Here is a 7,974-nt window from a genome sequence, read left to right on the forward strand (position 1 = left end):
AAGGTGAGTCTGTCTATCTTAAAAGCTTCCATCCAAATAGCCCCAATCCAGCTTCAGATAATATCTCAGAATGTCACTCCAACAGAGAAATAGTATCCTAAGGAAAACAGTTATCATAAGAGCATGTAATCAAACAATTATTTTGAACGCAGTCTTTCGCATTCCAACTTTGGAAGGAATAGTACCAAATCCTATATTTGCCTTCAGGACTTTTTCTTCACCTGTTCCTACAGCTAAGAGTACAACTGCAAGACATTCCCATCAGATATGATACGGTACCTTAATAATAGACACAGTCCAACACACCACAGGATAAGACTGTATAGTTTTACTCACCCCAAGATCTCAGAATAAGCTTTTAAACATAAAGGAACACTATTATCAAAATTTGCAGGACAGAGAACAGACGCTCAGTTATTTGTTTGGTAAGCAGCAGACTCCAGATCAGCATGTGTAAACCAAACCCATGCCACAGCTAAAGCTCCAGACTTGGCATCAGCATTTTAGCCTTAGCCTCTGAAAGGCATGTAACTTTGCACAGACCTGTAGCCACTCCAGTCCTCGCATATTCCCTACTTGCAGAATAAGAACTGATACTTCTTTTCTCACAACTGCAACAAAGCTGTCACGAACGTTAAATTTTGACTTGGAATCTACAAGAAACACAACACAATAGGAGTGCAGACCAAATCCATTGGCCAACATTTTATATAATGCTATAACTTGTAGCCTGTAATTTTTCTGTACACAGTCAGGCATAATAACTTTTAACTCGACTTTTACAACTCCACAGCAGGTGTTTGGACTCTAAGGGTGGAGAAGGAAAAGGTCTTTCTTTTAATTAACCATGCAGATACGTATTTAAGGGCAGAATTTTCAAAATTGGCCAACATTCACCTGGTACCACCTCCTTGTAGCCCTGACTTGAGAGGAACCCAGAAAAGGTATCACCAGGAATTTCTGAAAGTCTTACACCATCTAGCACATTTGACAACCAAGCCACCAATTTTTTTTTTTTTTTAAAACTGGAAGATAGTCCAAACCACCATTTTTTGCTCTGTGTTGCAGTCACTGGACTGAAGGAAGGTAAAAGGCTGAATGGTAGGATGAGTTCATCCTCGGTCATGAAAAAGCAGTTCTACTTGCAACTACTTTGCAGAGCTTCATTGCTTCAGCTGAAAGCAGAACGACAGAGGCCTGAGTCATTAAATCAGCTGTCTAGGGAACATATGCATTGTTATGGTCTCTTTCAGGCATTATTGTCATTGGCCTGTTCTGTGTAACGACCCCTCCCACTCACCCTTCTCTGTTCCTCTTATCAAAGGGGTTTCTGATAACACTGTCAAATGACTCAGACTTTGCACTAGACATGTCCATGTTTCATCATGAGCTGCTTTTCAAGCATGAGACAGCCAGAGACAGAGGGTCAACTTTCAAAATCCTTCAGAAGCACGTATGCCCAGAGGGTAGAGATACTCTTTGCAAGCTTGACACATTATGGATCATTGCTGTCTGCTCTGCACAGAGGGAAACCCAGTCACATCAACCTCAGGCCCCAGGTCAGATCTGCAACAGAAGCTTGAACTCTCCTAAACCAAGAGTAAGATTGGGAGATTTCTTTATTTGTCCTTTTAATATGAGTACTGCTCACAGGACTTGGATCCAGAGCTCAATTTTTCCAAAGTTTCAGATATTTAGACTGTGGCTACTGGTTTCATCAACTGGCAATCAACAGCCAAGGTATACCAAAAGATAAAGTATTACTGCCTCTCATCTTGGCCATTTATTACAGAATAGATTTTAAACATGGAGGCCTACAGATCCACTGTGGTAAAGATCAGCTCTTCTCAACAGTATTCTCTTGTCAGTATTACCTGGTACTCATTCCAAGGTTTGCATTGATTTTTTTCTTTTTTTTTTGTCAATAATTGGGGTGGGGATACAAGAGATACATACATTACTTCTTCACCCAGAGCAAATGAAAAATATTTTTATTTAGCACAACAGAAGTCATCTGCCTGCCTAGTGTGTCTCAAAGGCAGACTTCAGAAATCACATTACAAAATAACACAAATTCTCCATGGGGAGAGAAGGCACCACTCTTTTACATCTCTGCTCTTTGGTTTTGATGCCATTACATGAAGAACAGGTCTCCGATGACCAGCTATAGGATGCAAGGACATGACACCGACATTCTCTTCTCAGCTTTATCAGAGTCTTCACCTGGAATCTGAGCCAAGATACTCAGCACAGTGACAATAGTTTCTTACCTTCAAGGCTTTAGTAAATTCAAAGGTGCCAGATACTTACAAGGGCATCTGTAAGTACTTTACAAATGTCTTTGTGTAACTTTCACCTCAAAGGCTACACTCAGAGCTTGCCTCCTGCCCTCCAAACTCAGGACACTCTCATGAGTAGTTACTTGGAAAAGCTGAATGAGTAAGCATATAAAGAGACTTGGGGGAAATTATCAACTTGTTGCAAGTGCTGTATTTCCCCCACCCCTCCTGCAGTTCTATTCTGGATCCACTTTTGACACATCCTGACACACCCCAAGTGGGAAAGTCTGCTTACGGAGGAGGAAGTATTACATCTATTACACAGAGGATGTGAAGAGAATTTAAGTAAGGCAGGCTGGATAGCAATGGAAATTTGGAGAACAGATACATCCATGAACTGAAGTGACCCCAAAAGTACTTTAAGTTTAATACTGAGCAAATTTTTTTCCCCTAGTTAAGATAAGATCATAACAGATATACAGAGGCCTACCAAGAAGAGAGAAGACACTGTCTCCACACCTCGTGTTTGTTAATAGGAGCATAAACACAAGAAACAATAGAGCCAGTCTTACATGCCCACTTGGTGATAATTTAAAACACTGGCCTAGTAGAAGTAAAGACTAGCTATAAAGTGTATTGTAAAGAGAAATAGGTCTTTTACAAAAAATTGAGTATTTATTATTCTTTGTCATGTTATATTACCATGCTCTCAAAATACACATTTGTCTACTAAAAGACTCTTAGCTATAGGCATTTAGTAGACCCTATAGGAAAAGGAATCAAACTCTAAACAGATCATGTTGAGTCTTAGCTAACTCCAGAAATGAAGTCATATGTTACCTATATGCAGTATATTTTACCTATATGCAGTAAGCCTCATTTTTGACTCGAGGAGGGGTTTAGCATATAAACTGATTAAGAAGGTGCAAATGGAGGTCTCCTGTCCTTTCCCACAGGAGCTCTGGCAGAGAAAAGTTGTTGCTCAACTGCAGTTTTACCCACTCACCATCTCAAAGGATGAGACAATTACAGGTCTCCAAATCCGATGTCCTCAGTCTCCCGTGAGATGGCTAAAAATGAGCGTGCTGCCTCCAAAACATGCCTTAACTTCGCAACTCTTCAGAAGCAAACCATCACTGCCTTTAATGCTGTGGTCAATGCTGACTGAAAATCCACTCATTTCCTGACACCTATAACTTGTAACAGTTTATGCTAGATTCAGAGAGAACTTACCCGATCTTCTTTGTTTTCTGGCTTTTTTCCAGATCTTTTCATCTAGCTCCTCCAGCATACAGTGAGTGCATTTGCCTCTCAAAGGGATCTGACAGACAGGTAACAGAGAGTTTTCTCCAGCAGTCCCAGAACAGTTCAGAAGGAACATGTGCCATAGCCCTCCTCCCACAGCAGAGTAAGGCTGACATCAAACTCTGCAGTCTTTTCCTTCAACGTAGGTATTCACAGGCAAATGGGGGGGGGGGGGGGGGGGAATATACAGTGCTTGTACTTAGAAGAGGTCAAGACATGGACCAAACTGGAGATGAGAGTCAATGTTTATTAATACTTCTGGCCTGGCAATCACCTTTGCTTGTATCTATTATCTCCTGAGCATCTTTTTTGACCAATTTAATCAAGGGCCTGCAGTTCTGCCTACAGGACAGATGCTTTATTTGCTTGAACAACAGAGCACAAGGATTTGTTTCTGAGCTGAGCAGCAGCAGACTTGGCTGTTTACAAGCTTCCCTAGACCTCTGCATCTTGTCTCTGCTTAGGCTGAATGGAGCACCAGGAAAAGTTTTTTAGTTTTGTGTCCTAGCCATCTTCATAAGACAAAACAAGCTCACATAGCCAAGAAGAGCACACACCAGAATACCCTGGCCCAAGAACAACCTTTTAAGCTTTTCTAAGTGCTTTTCCCACTATTGAAAGTAACTCAGACCTGAATTTCATACTACCCCATAGCCTTTTCCATGAAAAGTTATTTGCTCATCTGCATACATACCTGTATTAAATTTCCTCACCACTCCCAAAAAAACAAACCCAAAACAAATAGGTGGCTTACCAAACTGTCCTATAAAGATTGAAAAGCCATTGAGTCAAGGAACTGCCAAGGAGCAGCAAACACAGAGCTGCTCCATATGGAGGGAAGAGCTAGGACTGGAGGGTGACACCTCCTTCCCCCCGCCTTCAGCGCTCCCACCAACCAGGGCACCCACAACATCATTCAAGCAAGAACTGAACACTTAGCTTGAGCTTAACTAGAACACCTGGAATTGGTCCCAGGTGAGTCTGGGTGGGGCAATTAAAGGCCTATCTGTGCCCTCAGGTGACTGAGAGCCCTAAAAGGCATGAGCTGTCAAGTTCCTGCCTCAAAGGGTGTCTGATACTTACACAATCTTGGCGTACGCACACCAATCTGAAGAGTTGAGTGTGGCCAGAGCAGCTCAGTGACTGAGTGTAGGATAGCGATACAGGGAGCAAACATCCTGTGATTTTATCTGTGGTTCGGCAACTGCTTTGTTCTAGTGTTCCTTCGTACCTTTGTTCCTTTTTACCTCTACAGCCTTTGGAGGTTCTTTTTCCAGGATATGAGTTTAATCTGAAAGAACTTTTTCCTCTATTTTCCCTGTTCCTCTTTAGTGTTGTTGGATTTTGGGGTGGGGGTTTTTTTCCCCACTGTGTTTTATCTAGTCACTATACCACCAAGCAAGTCAAAAGTTTAAGGCAAGAAAGGCTTTCTATGGGAATCTGCCTCTTGGAGAAGCACTTGCCCAGTTCCAGCCAATTCAACCCACTTTTATTCTGCGCATTGTGACACATCCCTCCATCACAAATGCACCCTTCTATTCTTTGGCGCTGCACCCTCCCAACTGAACTTATTTTCTCTGACTAGTCTCACATCTCTCCATAACTGCAGCTTAAAAGCAACAACCCTCTGTACACCGAATGCGGCTCAATGGCCTCGGAGTTACAGTGTTGCAGTTAAAGATAGAGGCGGAGTCCCCTAACAAGCCCTCCTTGCTCCAGCATGTCTGAGTGTGGCTTGCGTGAGTATTTCAGTCACGTCTACCAGTTTCTCACCCAACATCCAACACCTGACAGGAAGGCTTTCAGGACAGAAGGACAAAACCTTTTAGCCATGGTCACTGCAGAGTGGCTTCTACCTACCCAGCTACATGTTCTAACACCAATCGGTCTTAAAGTAGACTTGTAGATGTTTCAAACTGACCCTAAAGTTAATATTTAACTTTTAAATCGTGTTTCTGGTACCTTTACACCAGCTCTCACTTCCTGAAAGGGAGATACGGAGGTATTTCAGATACGGCTTTACCACTCTTTGTTCTTGAGGGTAGCTATCAACTTCCCCCGGCGGCCTTCAGCCGTGCCTCAGCCACCTCCCCCAGAAAGACCTTTTTCACGCCGCTACTTTCCACTGGCCGCTCCAGCCGCACGAGCAGCCGCCGGTCTGCGGTGGCCGCTACCGCCAGACAAACGCTTCTGGCGAGTCAGCAAGCTCCGCCAGCCCTGCGGCGGAGAGACCGCGGGGAACGACGCGGGCGGCTGCCGGCGAGGAGGGGAGGGGAGGACAGCGCTCCCCGACGGCTTCTCCCTACCTGCCGGCACGGCGCTGCCCGCCGAGCGGAGCGGAGCGGAGCGGGGCGAAGGGAAGGGAAGGGAAGGGAAGGGAAGGGAAGGGCCGCCTACCTCGGGGGTGCCGGCGGTGGGGCCGGGCCGGGCGCCGCTCCTCCCCTTCCCGCCTCTCAGACGCCAGGTGGAGGCGAAGGGAGCGGGAGCCGGGCAGGGAGGCGAGGGTCGGCGCTGCCATCGGAGACCGTGAGTGAGCGAGCGATCGCGGGCGCGAAGGGCTGTTCGCCGCCGGCGGGGAAGCGCGGGGCGGGGCGGGAGAGTGCGCGTGTCCCCGGGCGGCCGGCGTGCGGGCACCCGCGGAGGGGCCGGGGGAGGAACGCCGGGCGACCAGGTTATTATTATTATTATTATTATTATTATTATTAATTTTCCAGCGCTTGCAGTCGCTGCGGTTTGATCCGCTCCCGGCCCCCCGCGGGGAACCTCCTCCCCGGGGTCACTCCAGCAGCGGCAGCCTGGCACTTCCTCAAACGCCGGCTCTGCCCTCGGAGCGCGGACCGGCGCCTGTTTACCCCCTGCCTCCCAGCAGTTACCCTCTGGAAGATGCCAGGGCGCTGCCTGTCTTAGAAACAGTCAGAGAAACGCCATCCTCTGCCTTTCCCCCCTTTCCCTTACAGCGGATCTATTCCCGCTCTAGTACGAGTAACGTCCTCCTGCGTTTCCACACCAAGTTGGAAGTTCAGGGCTGCGAGGGCTAAAATGTAGGGAGAGCTCAATCTGCAGAGTAATCGCTGCTTTTTTATAGCTGTGTTGGCTAACATGCTCAGCAGAAATACCGACTGGAGGCAGCAGTAGCCTGAAGACATGTTCCTGGCCTTTTTGATCTCCCTGTGCCAGGCCATACAGCTGCAACCCGCCTGGAGCCCAGGAATTGGGGCGCGTTCCCGGAGCAGATCCAGTCTTGACCTGAAGGTTTTAAGACATGGAGCGTGCACAGCCTGCCCTGGCAGTTTGGGGTGGTTTGGGTTGTAAACACAATAGTCAGTTGCCCTTGTTGCTTAGCTTGACGCTTTTTCCAGACTAGGCTTTGTTTGTGCGGCGTGCTCTGATAGATTTACTAGTGTTTGTGTTTTCTTATCATCAAACTAAAACCTCCTGGTTTGAAGAGGAAGTGGGGAGGAGAGCAGCTTTAGGGAATGATGGAGTGCCAGGATTAGCTGCGCTGAGGCCATGGTTTTCCAAGCCAGCGTGAACGAAGAAAGAGTTTCACCCGCCCCTTGGGCTGCTCATTTTCACCCGTGTCAGCACAAGCATTTGTATGCAGAATTAGACTGGGAAGCTAAACCAAATTTTAAAAGGAAAAAAAAAAAATCCAGATCAGCTCCCAAATATTTCCACTGGCACAAGAAAGCAGATGAGACTGCTTCTTTTCTGTAACAATACCAGCTTATAGTGGACTAAGCGTAGGAAAAAATATAGTTCCTCTGCCAGATTTCATACCTATCCTCCTGAAATGAAATCACATAGTTCTCATGCTTAGGCCAGCTGTAGATTTATTTTTAAAGCTGTTATTGACGGTTAGGAGCGTGACTAGTGGCATTTTGACTCTTCTGAAGTGAGTATTTTTGTTTTGCTATGAATACAGTGCAATGATAACTGTTCTCTACACCTTGTACTGCCCTCATGCTGAAAGCCTCATCTGCCTGGGAGACCATCTCAGGAGCTGTGTCTTGGACTCTGTGCCTTCAGGACAGGCCCAGCCCTTCCTCTCCACCAGGTAGCCCCTGGTCTAATGCATACCTAAGCTAGTAAATCCATGTGGCACACAGCAGCACAAATTCAAAATCCCAGCTCTATCCCAGAGGCCTGAGAGCCATATTTGTTTTCCAGTGTCCAGCACGATGTCTTTATTTACCAAGGCAAAACAAACAAACTTCTTGGATAAGGATCAATCCTTGTTGGTTTAGTAACTGTTTGGTGAAAAGGTGTAGGCTGGCACATCCAAGAACAATAGCATTTGTTCCTCAGTGTAAATGAGCCTCTTGGAGTCATATGATTATGAAGTTGCAGTTTGCTGGGTGAGGGCTGTGTATAAGTCATCATGATTTTA

The sequence above is a fragment of the Haliaeetus leucocephalus genome, unplaced genomic scaffold, assembly GCF_000737465.1.
Source record: "Haliaeetus leucocephalus isolate CR32 unplaced genomic scaffold, Haliaeetus_leucocephalus-4.0 Scaffold450, whole genome shotgun sequence".
Classification (NCBI taxonomy): domain Eukaryota; kingdom Metazoa; phylum Chordata; class Aves; order Accipitriformes; family Accipitridae; genus Haliaeetus; species Haliaeetus leucocephalus.